The following is a 27,726-nucleotide window of genomic DNA, read 5'->3' as shown; positions in this document are numbered from 1 at the left end:
AATAGCAAAGCCAAGCTTCTAGATGGAAATAGAAATCTAGTCGAGACTGGTAATCAAATAAGAGGCAATCTATTCTAGCTAGATCTAACTATAAATTCATGTTTCATAGCTCAAGCAGAAGAAATATGGTTATGGAATAAAAGGTTGTGTCATTTGAATTTTGTTAACTTGGTCAACATAAGAAAGAATAAAAGGGTTAGAGGCATTCCAAGCCCAAAGAAACCTAATATGGGCATGTGCAAGAACTGTCAAATTGGAAAGATAGGAAAGACAAGTTTTAAAAGCAAGAACTATAATTCTAAAGAAGTAGTGGAGTTGGTTCTTTTGGACCTATTAGCATACAAAAATATAATGGAGATAAGTAGTTTATTTATTGTGTTGATAATTATTCTAGGATGTTATGTATTTATAGGATAAATCAAATTCTTTTTAAAAGTTAAAATGGTATGTGGCTAGAGTTGAGAAGGAAACATGAAAGAAATTGAAATGTTTAAGATTAGATAGAGGAGGTGAATTCATCTCAAATGAATTCAATAAATTCTACAATAAAGGTAGAATTAAAAGATAGGTATCTACACCTAGTACACCTCACCAGAATGGCATTTCTGAGAGAATGAATAGATTAATCATGGATTATGCAACAAATTGATGGCAAAGAAGAACATTGCTATCAAATACTGGAAGGAACCAATTGACACTATAGTTCATACCTTGAACTGAGTTCATTTGAAGAAGGATTCAAATCAAGCACATTTTGAATTATGGTATGGTTATAAACCTAATGTTTTTTATTTCAAAGTATTTGGAAGCAAATGTTGTATTTTGAAGCAGTCAAGAAAAGGAAAATTTGATTTGAAAAGTGATGAAGGCATATTCTTGGGATACTCTAATAAGAGAAAAGTATAGAAATGGTTGAATCTATCTACTCAAAAAGTTATAGAAATTGAACATGTAAAGATTCATGAGTTTGTAGAAGACACTGAAGAAAAAAGAAGTGAAGAGTGTGGAGACTATAGAAATATTTTTTATTATGAGCCTAACACTTTACCTAAAGTTCAAGAAAATTGAAATCAATAGTCTTCACCACTTGAGTCCCCAAAATCTTGAGTTTAACCCAAGTTTTATCTAGTGCAACCTAAGTCATAGTCTAAAGGACCCGAGTTTAGTTAAAAAAAGCCAAGTTTTAGCAAGTACAAACTAAGTCATTTGATGCACGTGAGTCACAAAAAGTGGGAGCCAAACATGATCCAAAACGTCATGGTGCACTTAGTTAATTTAGAAAGAAGGAGCCCACACTTTTTGGATATGTTAGAAGGCATCATGAACCCAAGAAAACCATTGGAGATCAATCAAAACATACAATGACAAGAAACAAAATGAAAGGTACATGATTACATACTAAGTTTGAATCTAAAACTGTCAGAGATGCATTAGAAAATGAAAACTAGATTGAGGCCATGAATGAAGAGCTTGATCAGATTGAAAGAAATAAAACTTGGACTCTTGTTCCTAGACTCAAGGACAAGAATGTAATTGGAATAAAATGCGTATTAAGAAATAAGCTAAATGAGAATTGATAAGTTTCAAGAAACAAGGCAAGATTAGAGTGCAAGGGTTATTGTCAAGAAGATGGTATTGATTATGGAGAAAGTTTTTCTCCTATTACTAGACTAGAAGGTGTTAGAACAATCCTTGCATATACAACACAAAAAGGATTCAAAGTATACTAGATGGATGTGAAATCAACATTTTTGAATAGAATATTAGAAGAGGAAGTCTATTATGAGCAACCAGAATGTTTCATTGATCCTAGCAATAGGGACATGGTTTGCAAGCAACAAAAAGTTTTTTATGGTCTCAAATAATCCCCCCAAAGCTTGGTATGAAAGGTTACATAATTATCTCATAAATATTGGTTTTCAAAGAACTAATGATAACAAAAGCCTATGCATCAAAGAAGGACCAGATAAGAAGATTATGTTGGTATAAATCTTTGTGGATGATACATTATTTACTAGAAATAATAATTTGTGCAAATATCTTTCTTTGGAAATGAGTAAGGAATTTAAAATTTCAATGTTTGAAGAGATTAAATTCTTTTTTGGCTTACAAATTCAACAGATGAAGGATGTTATCTATATTACTCAATCAAAATACATCAAGGAGATATTGAAGAAATTTGAAATGGAGGATTCCAAACCAGTTGGAACACCTATGTCTACATGACATAAGCTTTCCAAACCTAATGATTCCAAGGAGGTAGATCAGACTACATATAGATTAATGATTGGAAAAATTTAGTATGTAGTGCACACACAACCTAATATAGCATTAGCAATATCTATGGTGGCTATATTCTATGCCAATCCTAAAGAAAATCATATTATAGAAGTCAAAAGAAACATGAGGTATCTAAAAGTTATTGAAATTATGGTTTGTTGTACAATCTAAATGAGGCAACTTTTGAATTGAAGGCATTCATTTGTGCTGATTAGGCTAGAAGTGTTGATGATAGAAATAGAACTAGTGGTGGAGAAATTTTCCTTGGAAAGAGGCTAGTATCTTGGACAAGAAAGAAGTGGAATTCTATCTCTTAGTCTATAGTAGAAGAAGAATGTGTTGCTACAATAGTCAATTGTTCCAACATTGTTTAGTTCAAGCAACTGTTGTTAGGTATGAAGGAGGAAAGCAAGGACCTAGATGTTATCTTCTATGATAACACTAGTGAAATCAACATATCTAAGTATCCATTGATGCATACCAAGACTAAACACATTGCAATAAAATATCATTTCTTCAGGTAAATGGCTCAAGACAAAGAGATGAGATTGGAATCTATGAATACAAAATAATAGATTGTAGACATATTTACCAAGTCATTTCCTAAGGATGGATTTTTTTATCGAAGAGGAAAGATAGGGGTCATTCCCTTGTTTGAAGCTCACTAATCAAATTTTAGTGATGCAACAATGAAGCATGTTGAAGATTAGACAAAGTTGATGCAATATTGTTAGAGAAAATTGCATATGAATATGTACATTAGGTACATGGAAACTAAATTAATTGATGTCTTTGGAACAAGATGTCAAACAGGAGAGTTTTTTGTTACACATCATAGAATTTTTTTATGTCTAAGATGTCAAAGAGGGAGAATTTGTCATATCAAAAATTTTGAGTTTGGTATTGCAGCCATTACAATTAGAGATAATTGATGACAGAGGGAGTTCACACTAATAGAGGGAGTTCTCATGGATGAGAATTAGAGTAAAACTAAGGCTACTATCCTTACTTCTATTTTTCTCCTAAATTTATATGTATCATGACATGTTTTATTTTCATCAATGACAAAGATGGAGATTGTTGGATATAATCATTCAATTGTATGTTGTCTTTGATGTTACATAAATGTCAAGTATATGCTGAGCAATTAGTTTATTTCAAGCTCACTTAGGAACCAAAGGAAATTGCAATGTATGATGAGGTTTTCAATATTAACCAAGTTTAGAGTGAGTGTTAACTAAGCTCACTTAGCTACCAAAAGGAGTTTTCAGGAAGACAGTCTCTATCGAGCTCACTCAGTTGCCAAAGAAAAGTTGGAATGGAACAAGTATTAATTGAAATCACTTGGTTATCAAAAGAAAGTTTATATAAATGAGTTAGTGTTGATTGAGTTGGATTAACTAATGAAGGATTTTCCTACATCAGTTTATTTGACCTAATAGTATTGTTGGTTAGTTCTAGACGACTCAAGGGATGAATTTTATTTGTTTCAAATTGTATTCAAGCTAACATGACAAGGTAAAACATATAAGTGTAAGTCCAAGTTGAGGATTGAATTAGAAGAAGCATGGGATGGAAATGATAAATCAAGGAAGTGAATTGAATGGTTAGTAGAGTATCTGAGTTGATTGAGTTGTAAAGAATATTGTGGTCAAGGAATATCATCTATTCAACCAAGTAAAATGATCTAAAATCATAAAATACAATTCCATTAGAAATAAGGTCATATCATTTTTACTCTCTAATAATTGTAGTAGTGAATCAAATCTCCTAACATAGTTAGCTTAACAACTATTTTCCAAATCCTCTAACAAGGTGGCGTTTCTAGATTGAAGTGTCTAAAGACCTCTAACAAGGCCACTCATAATAGAGTGAACTAAATTATTTAATAGGGTCACACCTAATAGTGTGTTTTGTAAAATTTAACATGATTCACTCCTAATAGGGCTCACTTTAGAAGAGTGAAAAATAGTAACTGTAGAACAATATTTTAGTGTGCAAAGAACATTAACAATAAGAAAAACATTCACAAAATAGAACTAAATCCACATATATGTTTAGACAAAGAAAAAGCAAATAAAAAGTACAAAACCTCAAAGGAGAAAACACTCCATGCTTTTCTTGATTTTGTAGATGTGTCCTTTGATGAAGATTGGGGATGTATGCTCAAATGCTCAAAATGGCTTCAATGGAGATGGGTAATGGAAAATTGGTAGCTTTGTGAGCTCTCAATTTGGCATTATAAGGGTAAGATTGATGGCTTTGGTTCTCAAAATAGCATGGTAACTTTAGCTCAAAGATTGTTGATGAAATGGCTTGGGATGGGATTCAATTTATAGGCCAAGGGGTAGAGGGATGGAGGGCTTAGATGCAAGGATGGGGAGATGGTTAAGGAGGGCTAAGATGTACTCAAATGAGAGCACATGGATTGTGCTTGTTTAGCACCAATGGGAATGTGACACTTGTCACAAGGAGGATGAGTGTGAGAGGGTAGGGTAAAGTGTTGGTTAAAGGCATGATGAGTGGGGTTGAGTATGTAAGAGGGATGTAAGAGGAATGAGTGTTGAAGAGGGAAGAGTGTGGAAGATGGATGTAAGAGTCACGAGTGAGCTTGTAAGAGTCTTTTATGGTTTGTAAGAGCACTCATGACTTGGTGGTTGAGATTCTTGAGGGGAGACTTTGTTTTGGTTTAGGAAAGTATTAAACTTGTTTAGGGAATGTGACAACATTAGGAGGTGGATTAGGCTTGGGTTTAGGATTAGATTAGGGATGTTAGAGATGTGCAAGTGGATGGCATTAATGAGGGTGGGTGAGTTAGTGGCTAAGCTAGGTTAGTATGGGTGGATGGGGTGGATTAGGCTAAATGGAGGATTAGGGATAGGTTAGGGGTTTTTCGATTTGAGGATTTTATTTATCAAATAGATTTATTTAATAACTGGGGATTTTTGGAATTAGATAGAAGAATAGGATTTAATTGATAAATAATAGGTTATTTGATTTATCAATTAGGACTATAGATGATTAATTAAATTAATCAGCTAGGGGATGGCAAAGGATTAATTAAATAGGAATTTAATTAATGATTCCTTTAGAGATGGCTAAATTAGATTACCAAAGTGGTATAATCAAATTTAGGTGTCTACAGTAACTAGTTGCAATTGGTAGTTTTTCCCAAATTGGGTTTCCATGTTGAATCCTAGTGTCTCTTGTGTTCATGTTAGTTACTTTATGATTCCACAACTAAGTTAATAAGGATAATCACACTTAATATCATAAGATTTTCATGTATAGCATCATTAAAATAATAGTACATATATTTAGTATTAACTCAGTGTTTACTAAGTGACATTCATTCTTAGTGTAAACCAAGTTACTATGTTAATTGAGTGTTTCAGTGCTAACCAAGTTACAATAGTATTTAAGTTTCAACATTGTTTTGTTTTGTTTTGTATTGATGTCTTAAGGGATTTGGATTTGTTTTTGTGGTAACTAATTCACCCCTCTTAGTTACTCTCTTACATTTCCAACAACTATACTAACTAAAACTCAATACTTTTCCACCTACTATCTAGATCTCACTTAACTTTACTTTCTAAGTATACTAACTTTTGCAATTATAATCTACTTCTACCATTGCATCATTTCATATGGTAGTTTGGATACCATTTCAAGATGATAAGGAACTAGTATATGAAAAAAAATAAAAAAAATAAAAATTCTCATACATATGGTTTTTTTTGTGGTTGTGGAGTCACCCAATCTAGAGGATGATGTGTGATTGACTATTACATTTATTGTTTCACTATATTCAATCTTCCTTTTCCATATCTTTCCCATTTGGTTACAAATATTATCAACATTTAATTTTCCTTTTCCTTTAGAACCTTTATCATTTGGTGCATATGCTTTGTTTCTACAAATTTTTCTTTGGTGACCAAGCTTCTGACAATGAAAACATGTCATGTTAGAAGAATTCCAAGTACCAACATTGTATCCTATGTATAATATAAAATATGACCATATTTTCAACAAGATATACATGCAATTCTTGTGTTATAATCCCAATTGACTTTTTTTGGACTTGTCTACTTTAAATCAAGTTAAACTTTTTATGTGTCCTAGAATATTGTTGTTTGTGATCATACTTATTTCATGTGTAGAAATAACCATCAAAAATTTATTTCTTTAGAGATTTGTCAAATTTAAATCTACATTCAAATGTCTAATGACCATAATTTTTGCATTTATAATAGTAAGATCATCAAATCTAGGAGTAATAGATGACTTACTGACTTTTCTCTTGTATACATTTGTTGTGTGGCCTAGCTTTCCATAGTGATAACATGTTAGATTTTTAGTTTTGGAGTGACATACATATTTTTCTCTTCTTCCTTCTTTGATTATTCTCCTTTTGTAGTTGTATAATTCTTGGTATATCCTAATCCACTTGTATATCTTGGTCATCTTTGGTTTCTCAACACTTTGTGTAGTTTTTAATTTGAGATTGGTTTTGATATATGAGTGAAAATATACTTTAGTCATTTACTTAATTCATGTTCAAATAAATAGCAAGTGTTGAGTCACTCATGTGCTGAGTAAGTGTCAAGTCATTTAGATGCCAAGTGATCAATGGATGCTGAGTCATTCAAAGGCCAAGTTACAACATTGAAGTTGTACTTAATGCTGAGCATCAAGGACTTCAAGTGCTAAGTAATACAATTTTGAAATAGTTTTTTGTAATGGCACAAACTCCTATATAAGCCCTTTTGGAGCTAACTTAAGGATTGTTTTGCAATCTTATATGATAAGGATGAATCTTTTTTTAGAATCCCTATATAGTACATGCAACCAATTAGAAAAAGGAAAGGATTAAGTAGAATAATGGGTGAATCACAATCATTATTTAAAACCTAACCCTGTGTCACCTAGGTCTTCTTAAGGTGGATAGACCCTAATATTTTTATGAATGTAGAAGAAGAAAAAAAGTTTGCATGCACAAACAGAGCATTCATGGTGGCTAAGGTGTTGTGAATTGAGATACATTCCATAATCAATAAGTGGAGAATAGAGGAAAGGAATTAGAGGATCAAGTACACATAAGGAAAGAGGTGATGTATTATCTAGTAGCCAAGTGCTAATTATAGGATCATTGTTGAGACATTCTAATAGGTGAATTAGTTAAATCTCTTAATGTAGTAGTCTTAATAGGCTTTTCTAAATCCTTTAATAGAGTGCTTACTTCATTGTAAGTTAAAGTCCTTTTACCAAGCACACTTCTAACATGTGTTGACATCTTTTAATAGGATAAGATCTAACAATCTTGTAAGCTCTTAATAGGGAAAACTTTTCACAAGGTAGATCATGTTTCATGAGCAAACATTGTAACCTTCATTGGATACACTTTATTACCGAAGTAGTGAACATTTGTGAGAGTCATCCCCACCCCAACTTTTCCTTCTCCTTGGAGGGTTTCTAGGTAACCAAATATCTTGTATCATACATGTGTAGAATGTTTATTTACTTTAAAGCAATGGATATATATATTCTTAATTTGGTATTTTAGTTTACATGCATAGATTTTGAGATTGATGTGTGGTGAATGATTTTAAGGTTGAAGTTTTAAGATCTAATCCACCCCCCTCCCTAGAGTTTACTTTTTCTATTGTATTTCCAATAGTAGTTTCCTCATGCCTTCCTCAAATTCCTTTATCTTATCATTGGTTTTTTTTTTTCAGTTTTCAACTCAATTTTCAATTTTTAATTTTCTAATATCAATCTACCAGTATCTTTCACCTTTCTTGAAATATCATGATTGACACTAAGTAACTTATTTAAATTTAATTATTTCATAACTTGATTTTGTGTCACCCTCTATATTTCCACATCTTTCTCATCTAGTCTTGCAGTCATTTGCCTCTTCTCATCTTCTATCATTCTCTTTTCATTCTTAAATTTTCTATTATGTTCTATGACTTACACACATTCTCATTGACTAGGCTTCTTGCTCCTTTTGTAGGAAATCTACCTATGGATTTGGTTAAAAGTACAAAGATATGTCACCTTTCAAATTGACTTATCAGAATGACTAAATTTGAGTATTTATATCTCAAAATCAATTTTTTTTAAACATATGATCTAGATAAATTCATTCTAGCTATGTTATATATGGACTCACACTTTTCAAATTGGAAATTCCTATTAAATGCATGTCTTATAATAGTTTGTATCCAATTACTAAAAATATTAAACTATTTCATAAAAGTGTCATTTCAATAACTCTTACTATTTTTTATGATATTTTTTAAATAACATATAAAAACCATTTTATAGAGCTTGGAGTCAACAATATTCTCATATATATTTGATAGTGTTTTAACTAGATAGAGTATATTATAATTAAAAAATTCTACAAGCACATATTTTAACACTTAATAAGATGCCAATTTTGAGAAAGAAAAAAATTGTAAATCATATCAATTTTTTTTTTAATTTTAATTATGACATTCTAGAGGAGAGTATAATTTTTCTCCTAGTTAGAATAGATTTGTTTTGAAAAATGTGGTGGGATATGAAAACTATCAATTTTAGGTGAGTTGAAGTTTGAATCATTATAAAAGAGAAAATATAGGTCTAAAGCTGATTTTTTTTTTTTTTTTTAAATTTTAATTCTAGCTATATATGTTGTCTATAACATAGTCCAAGATCAAAGGGAAATAAGTTTATTTCCATATAGTTTTGTGTTGGAAACTAAATCCCTAATTTTTAGCATTTTTCAACAGCTAAAAAGTTAACTATAAAAATTAGGAAATATATCGATTCTTATTCTGAATAATTATTTAAAATTATTATCCTAAACTTCATCCATTTTTACACATTTTATTAGTTTACTTCATTTTCAAATTCAAATAATAATACCAATTTTTTGTCATTGAAGGTGAACATGTATACTTTTGTTGGCATTTTCCTTTACAAAAGGGTGACACAGGTTTTTGCTTTTACCCATTTAGGGTTTTGTTCCTTTCTATTAAATTTGATGTAGTAGCTTCACATTTATTAGATATATCCTTCAATCTTTTCTCTCAAGTAGTTAAAATTCTAGATAAGAGGTCTAAGCTCTAATTACCAATTGCTAAAAAATTAAGGTGATGGGAGAAGTGGAAAATCATCACCTTCTAAATATTTTAACCTTCAATGAATAATTATAACTTAAACCTTTGATCTCTCTATGTATTCATAAAACCTAGTTACATTTTTCTAAATAAAAATAAACTTAACTAAACACTTTTAACCATAAAAACATAGAACACATCATGGAAATTGGCACATGATTTTGGTCACACAGAAACCGTTGGTTAGAGGAAAATTTATAGTGGGGATGATACCCACAATTCTTACTACTGTAGCATAAAGGTTTCTCAATTACAGAAAAAAAAGTCACTTTTGGTGATAGCAGAACTATATCCTACTACATAAATTGCTCTATAATTAATCTAACTAGGGTTTAGATCTTTCTGTAATGCTCAAATGATTAGATTTATGATACACATATATTCCCTCTTTCTAAGTAATATTTTCTATATTTTCATTGGCTAAAACTTTGTGTTGTGATCATATAAAATGAGGATTTAATTCAAAATAAATCTTGGTAAAATATTTGTTTGATGCAGGAGCATCCTATGGTTTTTAGCAATCTTGCATGTAGGATGTATTTTGGCTAAGAGTTATAGGCATGGTCATCACAAAATGGCGCTTGGTCTCTAAGGGATGTAGTTTTGGCTGAGGAGCTTGGTCATTCAAGGGGCTCGATCATTGAAGGATCTCAACAAATACAAATTTCTTAACATTCACTATAGTGCTCAACATGTGTTGGTTTCTTAATGCTCTTTGTGTACTCAAGATGTATGGGTTGCTCAACATGCCCTAGGAACTCAACATGCACTGGGAGCTCAACCTTGCTTGTGCTTTGGATGATACTCAGCTTGGTTTTCCTTACACTTAGCCTAGTCTTGTTTCTTATAGGTGCTAAGTTGTCTATAAGCCAACTTTTAATACTTAATTCATGTTGTAGCCAACTTTGGGTATTTAATTTGTGTTGTAGCCAACTTGTGGCTCAACATATATTTAATGTAAGAGTTTTAATTGAATTTCTAATGAATTGTGTCAACCTATGGCTTAGTTGGGTACAACTAGGGGTCTTTTGGAGTCCTTATAGGTAGGTCATATAACTTGGAGAAGAGGATGAAAACTTTGAAGAGCTAGTATTTTTGTCTTGAAGACTAGGAGATTGTTTGGTAGGCTTGCAAGCACAAGTTAAGATTTGCTTGGAGTTTTCTTCTAGAGTGTAGATTTGGACTAGTTTAGATTTATATTTTGAGTTGGATCTTGTGGGATACTTCTTAACTATTTTAGTAATTACTATTTTATTTAGCCCTATCTTAGAAGGCCTTATAGCCAAGAATATTGCATCTAATCAATTATATCTATAAATAAAGTATTTTGATTTGGTATCAGCTGTGACATTGTTAATTTGTTTTCAATGCATGGTTATTTATAAGGATCCAATTTACCTCCAAAAGGAGTACCCTCAAACAGTCACTACATCTAGTGGAACTAGAGAGAAGGTATTCTTAGGTGTGTAGACACATCACTAAAGTTGAGGTAGTTTGTACTAGGACTTGAGGTGAAGGTTGATCTTGTCAAGCTAATTGATCTTCTTGATTTGTGGATCTATTGGTTAGGGTTTTCAAAAATCATGGAAGATGCCTCCAAGAATATTGGACCCTGGGCAAATTGATGATCTTAGCAATGTTGTGAAATAAAGGATGCAAAAAAAAGGTTAAAGAAGATTTAAGATCTGAGATGGAGGAAGTTAAAACCAATTTCAAATCTAAGATGGCACTGATGAAGAGTGACATAATTTCTAAAATTGTTAGTTGTTTAGGTGGTGTACCTAGGCATGTGGGTACTGAAGATGGTTATGAGGAAGTTGGTGAAGACTTTAAAATTGATGGATCCAATGGTGAGGACAAGTCTGATCATGTGGGGAGACCTATTGGAACTTGAGTTTTTTAGTTTGTTAGACCTGAATCTCAACTAAAGCTGAAGCATAAGATGGAGGTTTCTAATTTCACAAGTACTTTGAATCCTAAAGACCTTATTGATTAGATTGGTAAATTGGAAGACTACTTTGAGATTGAGGATATTGGAGATCAACTCAAAGTAAGGTTGGCACAAGATAAGTTGAAAGTACATGCTTCTCTTTGGTGGAAAGAATTACAAAGAGACAAAGAAGAGGAAGGTGAAATGAAGATCACTAGATGGAGGTTGATGGTAACTAAGCTAAAGGTTTAGTTCATTCATGTTGATTATGAACTTGAATTATTTAAGATGTTGCAAAATCTTAAATAGAAGGATATGTCTATCAAAGATTATAATAAGGACTTCTACAAGTTTAATATTCAGTCTAGTCATGTAGAAAATTATCAAAGGCCAAGGCAGCCTAGTACATTAGAAGTTTGAGATTCAATATTTAGGATGAGGTTGGTATGCTTAATATTTCTTTAGTTGAGAATGCTTATCATTATGAAATAAAAGGAAGAAGATAAGTTGAAGAGGAAAAGTCAAGATAATGCTAGAGCAAAGGAGAAGAAGGATAGCTCATCAAAAGCTAAACTGAGTGTAGAAGGTGAACCGAAACCTATTGATCAAAAAAGGAGGAAAGATGGAGTTGAGTTTAGAGGTAATTGTTTAAGATGTGGTGAAGAAAGACATAGATCTTTTGAATATCCTCATTGTAGGAGAGTTGTTATGGTGAATGAGGTTGATGTTCAAGATAGTCAGCCTGAGAAAGGAGAGAATTTATTGGTCTAATGAGTACTAATTGGTCAAAGTACACTAGAATCTTGTCAAAGGACTAGTTTGTTATGGGCTTCTTGTAAGTATGGTTGTAAAGTTTGGAAGGTGATTGTGGATGGTAGTAGTACTGATAACCTTGTTGTTGAGTAGATGGTTCATTAAATTGATTTGAAGATAATGAGGCATCCTTATCCTTATAGGATTGGCTAGTTGCAAGGTGAGCATGCTTTGGATGTGAGGGAGCAATGCCTTTTTGATTTCCAAATTGGGCAATATAAAGATCAAGTGTTGTGTGATATTGTGGACATACACAATTATCATGTGTTTCTTGGTAGACCTTCGTAGCTAAGTTGAGTTGAAGGATTCTAAGAGGGTTTGAGATTAGCATGGAAAGAAGACTTGTAACACACTGAGGATGGATGTGAAGAAGCAGAAGAAAAACAAGGGAAAGGTTATACAAGTTGAGGACTTGGAATACATGTATGCAAAGAACAAGATTGGGACTTATGGGCTAAATCCTAGAAGATGTTTTTCCAGCTACTAAGAACATCTTTTCAAATGTGGGGTGTTTGATGTAGGAGTGTTTTTAGCAATCCTTCATGTTGGAGATATTTAAGCTAAGAGTTGTGGACTCAATCATCAAAAAGTGGTGATCGATCACTAAAGGTTGTAGTTGTGGCCACAAAGCTCAATCATTAAAGGGGCTCAGTCATTGAGGGAGCACAAAAGATATTAATTTCTCAATATTCATGAAGTACTTAGCATGTTTTAGTTTCTCGACACCATCTATTTTCTTGGCATGTATTGATTGCTCACCATGCATAGGGAGCTCGACAATGCTCAGTGTTTGGCTAATGCTCAACCTAGTTTTCCACACACTTAGTCTGGTCTTGGGTCTTGTAGGTGTTGAGTTGTCAGTGATTTAACTTTGGCTATTTAATTCATGTTGTAGCTAACATTTGGTATTTAATTTGTGTTGTAACTAACTTGTGGCTCAACATATATTTATTGTAAGGGTTTTAATTTAATTTGTAATGAATTGGGCTAACCTCTAGATTAGTTGGGTCTAAGTAGGGGGTCTTTTTTATTCTTTAGGGGTAGGTAATCTAGCTTGGAGAAGAGGATGAAAACTTTGAAGAGCTAGTAGGTTCAGCTTGAATACTAGGAGATTGCTTGGTGGGCTTGCGAGCACAAGTTAAGATTTCCTTGGGGTTTTCTTCTAGAGTGTAGATCTAGACTAGCTAGCATTAGGATTTTGAGTTGGATCTTCTGGGATCTTGTAGAACTATTTGTTAAATTTTTTTTGTATTTTTTCATATCCTAGAATGCCATATAGATGGGCATATTGCATTTAATTAGTTATATTTATGAATAAAGTATTGTGAATTGGTATTAGATCTTGCATTGTTATTGTGTTTCCTTTGTATTATTATTTGGAGGGATCCAATATACCTCCAATAGGGGTAGCCTTGGATGATCGTTGCGTTATTTTTTCTTGGTAAAATTCAATTACTTAATATTCTAGAAATATATAAATTTTAACATTCATTTTGTGTCTCTCGATTGTATTTCTTGATCTAGCTTAGTAACTTATTGTTCTTGTTCAGTAATAAACTTCCTTAGTAAAAAAACCTACTTGGTAACCATGATTTCTTGGTTAAGTATATGCCTATTCATATAATATTATTCGGTGTATAATCTACTCAGTATTGATTTTCACTGAATAACTTTGACTTAAATTCATCAAATGACTTGAGTCACTTCAATATTTGATTTGATTATTCAACATAACCATTTGCTAATGGTAAGTTTATTAAATTTAGGAGTAATACTTATTAAATCATGGTGAAAGGATTATAAATGGTATTTGTGCACTCCTCTTGTTCGTTATAAGCTCAACATGGGATACCTATAGTCGTTTCCCTACTTCTTGATAGTGGACACCCTCAACTAGCATTGGTACTTGTAGTCTTCTCAGGAAAAATGTACTCTAAGATTTCACACTACTTGGATTGTCAAAATTGAGCCAAAGATTACACACTTTTCGTGGTGTTTTCTTTTACAGGTCTTTCCCTTGGTTCTTTAATAGAATTTCTATCCATACTTTGATAGAAAAAATATAGTGAACCAATCAAATTTTCAATTTAAGATTTCCATTTCATTTCAAACCCTTCTTGATTTAAAACTAATTTCTTTCATCTATAGAATGAGGGTTTCTAATAATTTTAATCTCACATATAAAGAGAAAATGATATGAATACTAGCAAATTCAGATGGAAGATTGAAAGATTCATTACAAACAAAATCTCCAAAACAATTCAACAATCATGAAGAAGATACAAAATTTGAAATAACATAAACTATTGGGTGAATAAAACATGAGGATCTACCTAGTTCTAATGCTAAATTTCAAACACCTAAAGATTGTGAGAGAAATCTCCTCTCAAAACCTTCTCCAAAAATTCTTGGTCCCTGGAAAATGGACCCTCAAATGCTAATAAGGAGTTCTCTCCTAAATTCAGGGCACTAATTGTGTGATCACCTAACGAGAGTCCTTGATCACAACGTTTTAATTCTTTATTATCTTTTCCTAAACTTCATGCATACTTTATGCAACTTTAAATATCTTTGATAAAATAAAATTTTTTCACTTTTTGATTTATTTTTGAAGCATTAAATGATAAAATATTTATTAACTTAAGTAATAATATTATTTAGTATTTATTTAAAAATAGTCTCCTGAATCTATTATTATTTAATTAATTAAATATTATTACACTCATAAATTAGAACAATAATTTCCTTTTTAAATTTAATTCTTTTTATTTAATTAATTTCCTAATTAATTAAAAATAATTAAATATTGAATATATCATAATAATTTTTAATTAAATTTAATCATTAAATTAATCACTTAATTTGATTTAATTAATAGAAAAATCATGAAAGACCTACAGGACCAAATATGAAAACCCAACATAAAATACCACATACAAGATCAAACTTTAGGGTTATAATCATGAATTTGTGTCATACAAGGCATTTAGAAAGATAATCATCTTAGACACTTGTCCTAGTTTTCTAGGACAAATGGGTTTAAAGGTTAGGATTTGGACTCAATAATTTATCTCCCCTCTCTTACCATTGAGATATTGTGATAGGGTACACTCATCTTGGCAATTCAAGGAAGTCAATACCCAATACCTACAATCTGCATAAAATCCATGCATGTACAAACACATATATACTAAAATAAATAGGAAATGGTAGGAAGTGGTTCATCGTGTAGGTCCTGACTAGAAGGTAACAACAAATCCCTTCTTTAACCACATCAAAAATTTCATACATAAAGAAAATATACACATACACCATAGGAAAACACATATAATAATCCATCTAACTAATCATGGTCAAATAATTGAAATCATTTTAATAATCATGCATACAAGAAGTAAATAGTACCAAGTAGTCTCACCATAAAATCAACTAAATATGGAATAATAACTGATAATCTAAAAGATAATGCTACTAGTCATCAAGCATAAACTGGACTAAAAGAGTTTGACAATAATAACAAAATGTAAACAAAGGGTAGGCACTACAACTATCCAACTCAAAAGATGTCAATCTTCCAACTAGAGCATCCAAAGTTATATTTCTATGTGGATCACATCTCATTTATTGAATAGTAGACACTCTAATTACATAGATAGGAAGAAGGGTTCTGAGTACCTTACTTAGAACTACTTATTCATCAATGTCTCCTCTAGATGACTTGATTGCACTCACACTTGCTTTAATTTGCTCAAAATATTTTGTAATGTTTTCATCTTCTCTCATCTTCATTCAATCAAATTTTCCTCTAAGACTTTTGGCTTTAGCTCTTCTTACATTATCATCCAACATAATTTTATGTCAAATTCAAATTCAACATAATTAAGAGTAGAAGCAATGTCAATAATCATGATGTTATGATTTTTCTTTTCAACAATTTCTTTAGTTGATAATATTCTAGTAGGAGTGTTGTATTCACTATCAAGATATTTATAACCTAAGTCACCAATAGTTGCTAAATGTAACATCATAAGTCCTTGCCATGCTGCAAATTTGTCTTGGTTCAACTTGGGAATCTCTCTTCTGTAATACATTTTGATCTTTATCTTACGTCTTTGAAACCTTCTCTGCAAACAACAAAAAGCCCTAATGGAAATTGTTGGAAATATAAGAGGAGTAATAGAAAGGGAAGGGGTGAATTAATTACCATAAAAATATAACCCAGATCCCTTAGATGTCAATACAAGTCAAAAATCTATGTAAATAGAACTCTACTATTACTCAACAAATACACAAGCACTCAGTTTACACTAACAAATGTTGTAACTCACTAAACATTGAAATAACTTGACAAATGCTTATTATGAAAATATTAAGAAGTTATGTATGATTAATCTTACTTTAAATAGAGTTTATGCAATTGACACTAGGATTTGATGTGGAAATGCAATTTGGAAAAAACCACTAATTGCAACTAGTTACTAATTTTCACCCTTTTGAAGTAAGCCTTGTTAGAAGCCAACCCTGTTAAAGGTTACAAAACACACTGTTAAGTTTAACCCTGTTAGAGGATTTAATCACATTGTTAGGAGTGGCCTTGTTAGAGGTCTTTAGACAATTCAATATAAATGCCACCTTGTTAAAGGATTTAAAAATAGTTGTTAAGCCAACTTTGTTAACATATTTAGATCACAGCTACAATGTTTAGAGAGTAACAATGAGATGACCTAATTTCTAATGCAACTAAATTGCTGATTATAGATCTCAATTATGGCTTGTATACTTGATCCTTCCTAATCAAATGTATCTTTGCATCTCAACAAAGATGTTCTTCTTATTATTCTAATTTTCTTACTCTAAGTATCATCAAATCTTCAATTATGTTCTACACATTCAATCCTTAATTTGACCTTGTATTAATATCTTACACATTGTCAAGTCAACTTGAATACAACTTAGAATAATTAATATTCATCTCCTCAGTCAGCTAGAACTTACAAACAATTTAATTGAACTCAATATGCCAAAACAAGAAAATCCTTTGTTAGCTAACCCTACCTTGTAGATACTAACTCAAGGAAATTTTCTTGTGTTAACCAAGTGAACTCAATTAACACTTCATATTCACAAAGTTCCTTTTGGTAACCAAGTGAGCATGGTTAACACTAGTTCCATCCAAAATTTTGTTCATTAGCTAAGTGAGCTCAATTAACCCTCAACTTCTACAAAATTTTCTTTTGTTGTCTGAGTGAACTCAGTAGACTCTATCTTCTGAAATAGGCAAACTCTAGATTGCTCAATAAACACAGGAAATTGTCTTCAATGCATGAGTGATCTTGGCATACACTGAATGGAAATGATATGACATTTTGTGTAATGTCAAAGACAACACACAATTAATTAATTATTTCCAACAATTGTCATGGTCATATTTATCTACCCGTCATTCCTAGAATCCACTATCACAAGTTTCCTACTACTCTCTTGGTGGTGGGAATGATATCAAACATCTCTTCATCTCTTGTCTACTATAGCATGGCTTTTGCTTATCCCCAGTTTCTCCTTTTGCTACTAGTTTGTCCACCCTTACTGGTTTCTCTTCGTGGAATAAACATGCTTAATCCAAATGTTGGTTCCCTTATCCCTCCATGTCCATTTTTCCTTCCAAAACAAAGGAGGATTAAGTGAAAGAAAATATGTTTCTTATGATGAGTGGTCTTTTCCTAACCAACTTGTGGACCCCAATGATGACAAGGTAAAAATGATGACCATTATGACCAACCTCCCTTTATTGGTATAACTTTGGCATCCTTAGACATTTTTTATGACTAGTTTTGTAGCCTTTTCGCTTATGGCCTTATGACTCTTCAAAGTAACCATGTATCACTCAACCCTTTTTTCATTAATATAGACTTTGGTATTTAATTTAGTAGTACAGTCTTATTCATAAAAAAATATTTTTGACCTTACATTATTCAACTTAATTGAATTCAACATGTAAAAGTTTACATTAGTCTTTAAAAATAGAAACGATATTTTTTAAATCAGAAAAATAAATTTCAAATTATCAAAATTTAATTTGAACAAGTAAGAAAATAAATATCTATTATTGACTATTTAATTATTAAAGTCTACTGTGTTTAATAGACTAATGAATTATCTACTATCGTCAAAATTCTCTAATTCAGGAATTTAAAATCAATTGTAATCAAGAAAAATAAGATATAAATATATCAAAACATTTGGATAAAATAATATAAAATAAGTTTATAACATAATCTATACTATTGGTTGTTGCAAGAAAACCATTACTATGTTTGAAATGGCCAAGACACAAAAAGTAAAGGCAAGGAGGACGATGATCAATCAACCTGCATGTTTTACAATTGAAACTTTTCCACTAATAGATCAGATTACTTTATAACTTAATTCTTGATGTTCTAATAGTTGTTGTTTGTAAAAATCCAAAGATAATGAGAAAATGGGTGAATGGTGACTTTGTTTCCATCCTTATCCACATATTCTCATTGATTGAGCTTCTTGTTCCTTTTTTATTTACTATAATTCTACATTTAAGGTTTTGTTCTTTTCCATTAGATCTAATATAGTTGCTTTACATTCACTATAAAATATTCCTTCTTATTGTTCTTTAAGTTCTTAAACCTTATCTTGAGTGTCTTTCAATTGTTGAGCAAATTTCTTTCTCTTACTTACTAATTGGTTCAAATTCTCTTTCAATTTACTAATCTAATCTTTTCTAACATTTAGTTCTATACTAAGAATTCTCAATAATCTTTTCATACATCTAGTGTTCCATCTCCTTGAACCTTTTCTTTCAAGTGGTTAGAATTATAAATTAGAGAATTGAGTTCTAGTACCAATTGTTTGAAAGTGAAGGTAATGGTAGGATCAATACCTTCTAATTTTATTTACCCTCAATAGAAGATTATAACTTAAATCTTTGATCTTTAAATGTATGCATAAAGTCAATAACCTTTTGCTAAATATAATTAAACTTAAGTAAACATATTCAACCATAAACACATAGAAAACATCATGACAATTGATACATTATTCTAGTCACAAAAAAACCCCTGACTTGAAGGAAAGTTATAGTGGTGATGGCACCCACAATTCTTCACTACTGCAACATAAAGGTTGCTTGATTACAGCATACAAAAGTGTCACTTATTTTGACTTATCATATTAGGAGTAATCAATGGTGTATTTTAAGTACTTCAAAAAGCCTATTAAAGTCTACCTTGTGAAAGGATTTTACAACACTTATCAATTGTGCACTTCGTTAAGGGATTTACTAATAAAAGGCATTTTAAGTCCTACCTAAGTGTGGGATTTATGGATACAATACACAAAATGTATTTCTCAAAAATATGTGATTTCAAATAGTGCATCTACCAGTACAATTTCTTAGATACTCTATATTGTTCAGTCACCTTTCACTTACCTAAGTTTACAAAATAATTCACCCTCATTGCTCAATAGAATTGTCTCCTCACAAATCCTTTTCTTCTTCTTATATTATTTTCACTTGTATGTATTATCATCTCTATTTGATCCACATTTATGTACTAATCCGTAGATTCATCTATAATTAACATAATTAGGTTTTGGATTTTTCTAGAATGCATAAATGATAAGATCTATGATTGACATTCATTTCCTCTTTCCAAGAAACATTTTCATTGACCTTCAAAAAATTTCTTAGGATCATATATAGTTGAGTTTATTCCCAAATAAGTCTTACCTAACAATTTCCTCCATATTCGTAAACCATTCTCTCTCTCTCTCTCTCTCTCTCTCTCTCTCTCTCTCTCTCTCTCTCTCTCTCTCTCTCTCTCTCTCTCTCTCTCTCTCTCTCTCTCTCTCTCTCTCTCTCTCTCTCTCTCTCTCTCTCTATATATATATATATATATATATATAGTTGATTTCTTAACTTTTACATTCATTATGTAACCCACAATTTCATTTGTTGATATGCTCAGTAACTTGTTTTTTTTTTTTTTTTAAATTATATAATAAACTTCCATTGTAATCAAACCTACTTTATAACCATGATTTTTCAGTTCAATATATGTCTAGTAACATCATATCATGTTGTGTCTAATCTTTGTTGCATCAATGCTCACTCACTAACTTTGACTTTAATTCACTAAATGGCTTGACTTACTTCCCTAATTTGATTATTCAACATAACTCTTCACTAATGGCAAGATTATTAAATTTAGGAGTAACACCTAATAAGTCATAGTGGAAGGATTGGAAATGGTATATGTGCTCTCCTCTTTCTAGTTTTAAGGTCAAAATGGCATACATCTAGTTGATGCCCCATTTTTCAATAGTGGACACCCTCAACTAGCACTGGAACTAGCTATTCTCTCAAGAAATTTAGAGACTGAGATTTCACACTATTTGGACTGTCATTATAGAGCCAAAGATTACACATTTTTCTTGGTGTATTCTTTTCCATTGGTTTCCCTTAGGTCCTTGGGTCAAGCATTTGGAAATCCCTAATCATAGATGTCCCTTTTGTAAACAACCACATACCTTTCTTCATATTTTATGGGTTTCCTAAAGAGCTCAACAATATTGGATCTAGATTCTTTTTTTTTAAAAACCATTTCAATTTGATCTTTTTTTCTGGCATATCATTTTTCTAGGATATTTGCCTGAAATCCCCTTAAATTACACTCATATTAGACATGCTTTCAAATATAGTTATTATTTACTTGGTGGAAAGATAATTTTGTTTTCCCTTTTCACATGGAACTCTCTTCACGATATAAATGTTTTGATGAACACTAAATCTTGCATATGCAATAATGTGATAATGTGAATTTAAATATAGGATAATAAGGTGACACTTGAGGTTTCCCACCTATAGGAGCTTCTAAACCACATGAGTAACACCCCTTGTAGTGTGACCAGAGTGCAACCATATTCTATCTTCACCGACCACACCTAGCTTGTGACTATTGTCATGTTCATAATTTATCTATCCGCCATACCTAGACTTCTCATTCCAAGGTTCACTACTATCATCCTGAGTTTGGGAATTATGGCTAACAGATCTTCTCCAATTAACCACTATAGCATGGCTTCGGTGGGCCCCCTAATGCTCCTTTTGTTCTTGCTACTATTTGGTTCAATCCTAGTGGTTTCTCTTCATGTAATAAAACTACTTCATTCAAATGGTCACTCCCTTATCTTTTGTCAGCCATTTTGCCTTCTAAGACTAAGGAGGATGACGAGAAAGAAAAAGATGTTGCTTATGATTACTGGTACTTGCCTAACCCAACAAACAACTTTGGTTTCCACACAATTATTATTTTTAAAAACTTTTTTAGTCTTCTACTGTGACCATGTGACTCTTTAGATTGATCATGTATCACCCAACTATTTTTTCATCAATATGTACTTTAATATTTTAATTTGATGGTAAAGTCTTATTCATCAAAATTTATTTTTGACATTTGTATTCCAGCTTAATTGATTTGAACATGTAAAAGTTTACAATAGTCTTTAAAAATCAAAATAATATTTTTTAAGTCTAGATAAATTTCAATTCAACAATCAAAAGTTAATTTGAACAAGAAAAATAAATAAATCTATTATTGACTATTTGATTGTTGAAGTCTACTATGTTTAATAGAATGATAAATTAGTTTTTACTATAGTTAAAATTATCTCATTCAGGAATTTAAAATCAATTTTAAACAAGATAAATAAGATAAATATAATCCAGATTCCACATTTTAATATTAATAAAAACTCTTGGATAAAACAGTCTAATTACGCCGAGAGGCGTTCTATACAATGGCAGCACAAATGCCCAGCACGGGAATATGCCAAGATTCTTTGTCAATAAAAAAGAATTGGGAGCAGTTACAAACTTCCAAATTAAATATTAAAAAAGAATTTCCGAAATAATAGCTGGCCGAAATAATAGGAAGCCAAATGGAGGCCGAAATAATAGGCTTGAAAAAGTAGGGCCCGAAAAAGTAGGACCCGAAAAAATAGGGCCCGAAAAAATAGGGGCGAAATAATTTCAATATGATTTTTATTTTTGTTAAATATAATTTTGCATGCACATTCATGCTTTTATTTTGCGGGGAGTGGGAGAATTTGAAACAAATTCGTGGAATGTGAAGAGACGTCTGTTGAGGGATATGAGGAGCCTCTCAGAAGTTATAAAACCAAGGCTCCTCATTTCATTTTCATTTTATGTTTTTGCAGGAAGGAAGAGGTGGAGGTTATTGGAGGATTAGATTGGAGTTTTTGAATAGGAGTAAATTGAAGTTTTGGAGTAACATTTTTGCAGGTGAGATTTCTATTTTTTATTTACATTTTCATTTAGATTTAGATGTAGAAGTAAATTGAAATTCAAAATTAGTTATAATATTCTACTTTGATTTATATTTCAATTTTAATTAATTTCATTTAGATTTAGAATTCTGTTCATATGACCGAAATTGAGGCCACTGGAGGACCTGTGCAGAGTTTTTCGTGAAGATAAGCATGTGGGTACTGAATGAAGGCACATTAGGCCTCTTGGAGATGTAATTGCAGTGACTTCCATGGCTTTTTGAATCGAATAGGGCAATCTAAACAATCTCAGATCTCAAATTCTTTTTTTCCTTTTTAGCCGAAGACAGAACAAAGATTGCTTGCAAGAAATTTTGCAGAGTTTAAGATTTGATTGCTTATGGCTGACTATTCTTGGTAATTGATATTTCTATTGTATATTCCCGTGCCTAGAAGGGAAGTTTTAATCTATACAATTTATTTTGTGCATTTAGTGCACAAACTAAAGAATGCATATGCAATCAATTTTTTTATCAATCTTTATGATAGCTTTTTTTTTTTAAATAGAAAATAGAAATTATTCTTTTATGTATGTAGAAAAAAATTAGAAAGATTTTATGTATGTAAAAAATTAAAAGAATTCTATATACATCTAGATTTATTGAAAAAAATTCTATTTACATCTAGATATTTTGATTGAAATAACCATAATGTAAAAACAAAATATAAAATAGAAATGTTAATATATGTATGTAGAAAAAATTAGAAAGATTGCATGCATCTTAAAAAATTCTATTTACATCTAGATTTTTTTAGAATGGAAAAAAATGGATAATAGAAATATCAGTTGCATGTTTGTAGAAATAAATTAGAAAAACATGTATCTAGAAATTAAAAAGATTCTATATGTGTCTAATTTTTAGATTTTACTTTATTCTAAACTAATTATTGATGGATATATATTTTAAAAATATTTATGTAGTTTAAAGTTTAGATTTTAATTAATTTGTATGCAAATAGGAAAAAGAATAAATATTTTATATATATGTAGATTAATTTCTATTTTTAAAATTTACAAGTAAATGAGTACTTTATTCATTTAAAGTAAACAAGTTTTTAAGTAATATATTTTTATTTTAGAAATATATTAATCATAATGTTCATTTATTATTACTTATTTAATATACTTACTCTCAAATCTAAGACAATAGAAATGATATTTTATTAACTTTGAAATAGGGAAGTGTTAAGCAAGTTCGTTTACAAAAATACCAAAAATATATTTGTTCTTTGATCAAATTGGAGTTAATATTAGAAATATAAATATGATCATTAACAATTAAGCTAAATTCAGTTCAAAACAATAATGTTATTTAAATTTAAATAATTTTTTTTGAAAAGAATTCTATTTACATCTACATATTTTGATTGAAATAACCATAATGTAAAAACAAAATATAAAATAGAAATGTTAATATATGTATGTAGAAAAAATTAGAAAGATTGCATGCATCTAAAAAAATTCTATTTACATCTAGATTTTTTTAGAATGGAAAAAAATGGATAATAGAAATATCAGTTGCATGTTTGTATAAATAAATTAGAAAAACATGTATATAGAAATTAAAAAGATTCTATATGTGTCTAATTTTTAGATTTTACTTTATTCTAAACTATTTATTGATGGATATATATTTTAAAAATATTTATGTAGTTTAAAGTTTAGATTTTAATTAATTTGTATGCAAATAGGAAAAAGAATAAATATTTTATATATATGTAGATTAATTTATATTTTTAAAATTTACAAGTAAATGAGTACTTTATTCATTTAAAGTAAACAAGTTTTTAAGTAATATATTTTTATTTTAGAAATATATTAATCATAATGTTCATTTATTATTACTTATTTAATATACTTACTCTCAAATCTAAGACAATAGAAATGATATTTTATTAACTTTGAAATAGGGAAGTGTTAAGCAAGTTCGTTTACAAAAATACCAAAAATATATTTGGTCTTTGATCAAATTGGAGTTAATATTAGAAATATAAATATGATCATTAACAATTAAGCTAAATTCAATTCAAAACAATAATATTATTTAAATTTAAATAAAATAAGCCATGTTTACTTTGAAACATCAAACAACTAATTAACTAATACAATAATTAAAATAAATGAATCTATTATGACATAGAAAAATATTTTCGAAGTATAATTTCTTTGTTTTTGAATCAATATGAGTTTTTTTTTCTACTTGAAAAGATAAACCATCCTAATTGTCATCCTTAGTTAACCCTAACAACAACCCCTACCTTATCCCTAGCCCCAACAATGATGTACAATATAACTATAATCCAACATTAAACTATAATTATAGCACTAAAACATATCCTTATTGATATAACGAAAATCTCAGTCCAAACCATAATCTAAACCAAAAACCTACACACTAATATTGGTTATAGTCGTAACCCTAAAATCTAACCCTTAACCATAATGTAAAAAAAAACTCCAAAATATTGATCAAAATCCTAAACCTACCTATATGGATAACCATGATATTAAACTCTAAATCTAGTCCCAAGGTCCTAACCATGGTGTAAACCTATAACCGAACTCTTAAAAAATTTACTAATCCCTGATCCTAATCACATTCCAAACTTTAAACTTGAACCATAAACCATAGTTGTAACCATAATCATGAACTTAAACAAAACCCTAACCCTAAAGGTACAATAATAAAATTAATCATAGCTTAGACCCTAATCCTAGCACAAACCAAAATCATGACCAAATATAAATCTTTACCTTACCCCTAATCATAATTTCAATGTTAACCCTAACATTAGTTTCAATCCTACCATGATATGAATCCTAATATAGACTTCACCTTGATCCTCACCCTAATCTTAACTCTAATTAAACCCTGACTAAAACCTAATCTAAATGATATATCTAACTATAATCCTAACTGTAATTATCATACAACCCAATGCTAACCCTCATGTATATTTAATCCCTAATCTTAACTCTAAATATTCTATAAACTCTAGAATTGACCTTGATTCTAACCATAACCCTAAAATCTAAATTGTAACCATAGCACGAAAGGTGGGGACCCCCACTACATGGCACAATTCTGGGTCTTGGAGCCTTGCGAAAGCACTACAGAGTGAGGAAATGTCATAAAGGTGACATGTAGTAGCATGATGCAATTTTTGGCTTTAGAGCATTGCAGAAACAATGCAGCTTAAGGAGGCGCTAGAATGGAGAATCATGGAAAGAAGAGGAAAGACATTCATGTCGCTGGCAAAAAACTATGAAAAGAGATAACATGATGTCTTAACCTCCCACAAAAAATGCAAGGTTGATCCCAAGGGGGAATTTGGTTTCCCCAAAAATGAATGATGGTCATCGATGAAGGTCTTCCTCTCGAAATAGACAGCATAGATGCATCGTGAATCCTCACCAATGAAAGATTAAGTCGCAACCGTCGATGTAGATTCTCCCCTCAAAAAGGATGACTGAGATGCAACGAGGAAACTCCTCCCAATGAAGGATTAAGTCACATTCGTCGATCAAGATTGGCTTTATTTCCAATGGATGACTAAGATGTAGTGAAGAGATTCCTCCCAACAAACGAAGCAGATAGCACAAAAGGTGTGAATTCCCTCCATGTGTCACAATTTTGGGTCTTAAAGACTCATGAAAGCATTGTGGAGTGAGGAAATGTTGGAAAGGCAATGCGTGGTAGCATGATGCAATTTTGGGCTTCAGAGAATTGAAGAAACAATGTAGCATGACGATGCATCAGAATGGAGATGCATGGCAGCATCTTCTGCAATTCTAGGCTTTAGAGTGTTTCGAAGACACTAGCATATAAAGAAACATTAGAATGGGAATGCATGGCAACATCTTGCACTTTTGGGAAGATGGGAAGATAGCTCGCGAAGAAATAAGAGTTATCGAATCTCGCAGCATGAATCAACCCGACCAAGAAAAAATGATCCAGCGTGGTCAATGAAGAAATCGAGCCAACACAAAATGTTAGCCGCCAACTTTAGCAATGTTAACCCTCTGCAAAGAACCTATCCCATTTAAGGTCTCTCAAATCAGACATCAGTGATGGGTTGAATAGGGGGAAAAAATAGCACACAATGCCCTCCTAAATGAAATTCTAAATGTAACACTAATAACCACAGTCCTACTTCTTTCCCTAACCTTATCCATGAGCGTGGGAATATACATATTATTATATAGGGCACCTTATATAATAATAAATATAATCTAAAATCCCAACCCTTACTCCCCTCCTAACTATAGCTGTGACCACAAGAAAACTTCTAAATATAACCCTTCCTCTAACTCTAACCCTAACCCTAACCCTAACTATAATTGTAACCCTATCCCTACAACTAACTGTAACCCTGAATCTAACTCTACCATAATTGGACTTTAACCCTAACTATAACTATAACCCTAAACCTAACTCTAACCTTAACCGTAACCATAACCGTAACCCAGAACCTAACCCTAATCGTAGCTAGGATTCTAATACTCTGTCTAGCTCTAACTCAAACTATAGCCCTAACTATACCTCAAACTCTAACCGTAACTCATATTCTAACCCTAAACCTAACCCTAACCTTGACCCTAACCCTAACCCTACCCCTAACTCTAACCCTAAATCTAACTCTTTATGTAAATCTAACTCTACCATAATTAGACTCTAACCCTAACCCTAACTCTAACTCTAACCTTAACCCTGACTCAATCCCCTTACCCTAACCTTAACATTGATATAACTCTCTCTCTATATATAACCCTAACTCTAAATATAAACCTAACCCTAACCCTAACTCTAACCCTAACCTTGACTCAAAACTCTAACCCCAACCCTAACTCTAACATTAACCCAACTGTAAAATTAACTCTATTGGTAACTCAAACCCTAAAACTAACCCTAATTCTAACCCTAACTCTAACTCTATCTCTAGCTCTAACCCTAACTCTAACCATAACTCAAACTCAAACCCTAAACCTAACCCTAATCCTAACCCAAATTATAATGCTCTGTCTACCCCTAACTCAAACTATAACCCTAACCCTAACTCAAACTCTAACCCTAACTCATACTCTAACGCTAAACCTGACCCTAGCCCTAACCCTAACCTAGAACCTTACCCTAACCCTAACCCTAACCCTAT

Source organism: Cupressus sempervirens, chromosome 3 (assembly GCF_028749045.1).
Source record: "Cupressus sempervirens isolate cs-2001-9-10 chromosome 3, ASM2874904v1, whole genome shotgun sequence".
In the NCBI taxonomy this organism is placed as follows: Eukaryota; Viridiplantae; Streptophyta; class Pinopsida; order Cupressales; family Cupressaceae; genus Cupressus; species Cupressus sempervirens.
The sequence above is the reverse complement of the archived record's forward strand: the minus strand, read 5'-3'. Positions refer to the sequence as shown.